We start from the raw sequence: 2,677 nt of genomic DNA, 5'->3' as shown, positions 1-2,677 counted from the left end.
AGTGCTTTTTATTGGCCGAGAAGGTTTGGGCCACAAGACAGAAAGTCTATGGGTTACCCCTTCTTTCCAGAACAACACAAACACAATATGATTTTGTCATGACTTAAGTCTTGCAATGAAACATAATTTACAATTCCTGAGACATTGGAAGAGGTGTCCAATCCAGAGCTGTTTGAACATTTTCATGGAATACTAGCATTTGCCAGGATTCTATCAAAGTTTAGCAGAGTTCTATGAAGGCATTTCATAAGCAAACTTAAGTTTTAGATTTTTAAAATCATCATTGACTTTGGCTTTTTTGATATTTAATTTTTGAGGAAACTATTCCTGATTTTTTTCTCATTTTCTCTTCTCTGATTATTTTCTACCTTAAAATTGCATTCTTATCAATATTCAGAATTGTTGAACAGCCTTCAGTATTCCTCTGTATATTAAGAAGGAAAAAAGGAACCATTTTTCTATTACTATGAAGCTTTTGTGTTCTCTAAGTTTCCATTAAGATGCTTTCAGATGTATAAACTGACAGTCCCCCAATTATAAGAACCTGTTTGGAAATTTTAGGTGGTAAATGCAGCTACTGATATTTCTTTTATGAAAGATGAAAATGAAATAGTGAGGGAAGAATGAGACATCACTACATCTATTCTGATAAGCCAAAATGTCACTCTAATGTGACTTCAGTTTACCTATTTAGGAAATGTTAGATAATTTTCAGTATTATTTTTTACCTAAGTCTGAGACACTGTTTTCTTGTGTTCTTAAAAGAGAAATTATTTTTCCCCATCTTCCAAACAGCAATCCTTTTGGATTTGAAGGCTATTTCTATGGTAACAAATTCAGGACTTCCATGTGTTTTAAAACAGGACCTCTTTTTTTAAAAAAATTTATCTTTATTGTTGAAAGTGTGTCCCATTACCCCCCCCCCCATTGACCTCCTCCACCTCACTCCCACCCCTTCTGCAGGCCTTCACCCCATTATTGTCTGTCACCATGGGTAATGCATATATGCATTTAACTTCTTTGGTTAATCTCTTCCCACCCCACCTCCCTTCCCTCTCCCCTCTGAGATATGACTCTCTGCTTCCTGGACTTATAAGTCTATTTTTTTTCCCCAGGTAGGGGAAGTTTTCTGTCATTATTTTTTCAAATAGGTTTCCAATTTCTTGCTCTCTTCCTTCTCCCTCTGGCACCCCAATAATACAAATGTTGGGCCTCATGAAGTTGTCCCAGAGGCTCCTTATACTATCTTCATATTTCTGGATTTTTTTTTCTTTTTGCTCTTCTGGTTGGGTGCTTTTTGCTTCCTCATGTTCCAAATTGCTGATTTGATTCTCAGCATCCTCTACTTTACTGCTGATTCCCTCTAAATTATTCTTCATTTCAGTGTAGCCTTCACTTCTTACTGGTACTTTATTATGTCATTGATGATCTCACTAGCTTCCTTAATAGTCTTACTAAGATCCTTGAGCATCCTTATAACCATTATTTTGAACTCTGTATCTAGTAGCTTGCTTGGTTCTATTTCATTTAGTTCTTCTTCTAGAGATTTCTTCTGTTCTTTCCTTTGTGACATGTTTCTTTGCCACCACATTTTGGCTGCTTCCAGGTGTTTGTTTCTATGTATTAGGTAGAGCTGCTATGTTTCCTGGAATTTGTAGAGTGGCTTTGTGTAGTAGGTGTCCTGTAGGATCCAGTGGCTCAGCCTCTCCAGTCACCTGAGCTGGGCCTTCTAGGTGTTCCCCTTTGTAGGCTGTGTGCAGTGTCCTGTTGTAGCTGAACCTTGGTTGCTATTGGCTTCACTGGAAGGAATTGACCCCCAGGCCAGTTGGCTGTGAGGCCCAGCTGCAGCTATAGCTAAAGAGCTGGTGTGCTGGAGACACCCCTATGGAGCAGGATTTACTTCAGTGGAGCTTTGCTGTTCACCGAGTCTGCCCCTTGAGTGTGTCACTGGTGGATGTGGTAGGGTTGTAATCCAGCGTGGTTGCTGACCGCCAGGTGCACTGCCTCTGGGGCCTCCCAGGAGGTGCAAAGTCAGCCTTTGCCTGTGCCCTGCCCAGGGCCACCCAGCATGAGCTACATGGCAAACAGTAGATGGCTGGTACTTGTGCTGGGCTTGCAGATGTTCAGGAAAGGGCAAGCTTGAACCAATGCAGGCTGCTGCTTGTGCCAGGCCTGGGGCCACTTATCAAGCCCTATGGGGCACGATGCTGCTTGTTTGAGAGATTTTAGGAAAGTCCTAAGCATGAGGCTCGAGAGGCCACTTGCACAGAAAAGCCCCTGGAAATGGCCTGGATGAGCCTGCAGGTGGGGAGGGGCGGGGCCTCTGGGAATCACGGGGCGGGGCCAAAGGTGCGAGTCAGGTGCTGGCGATTCAAACATGGCGCCTGCCTGCCGGCTGTGTGCGGGGAGGACTCGTCAAAGGAGCCATGGCCTCTGCCAGCCCTTCTGCCTGGGAGGAAGCCGCCCCTCCACCTCTCGCCCGGATCTCAGGCAGGTTAGTTCCTCCCCGAGTGTCCCAGGTCCTTTCAGGCTGCTGCCCGGCGCTGAGCTCAGAGGGAGCGCGTCTGAGTCCGTGCGCGGGCCCTTTAGGAGGAGCTGCTGGGCCTCCCGCAGCCTCCGGGACCCTCAGCGACAGTCCCTGCCATTTTTCACAGCCCGAAGGTGTGGGGACGTCTCT

The sequence above is a fragment of the Miniopterus natalensis genome, chromosome 8 (genome assembly GCF_054644295.1).
Source record: "Miniopterus natalensis isolate mMinNat1 chromosome 8, mMinNat1.hap1, whole genome shotgun sequence".
Taxonomy (NCBI): domain Eukaryota; kingdom Metazoa; phylum Chordata; class Mammalia; order Chiroptera; family Miniopteridae; genus Miniopterus; species Miniopterus natalensis.
Note: the sequence above shows the minus strand (reverse complement) of the source record.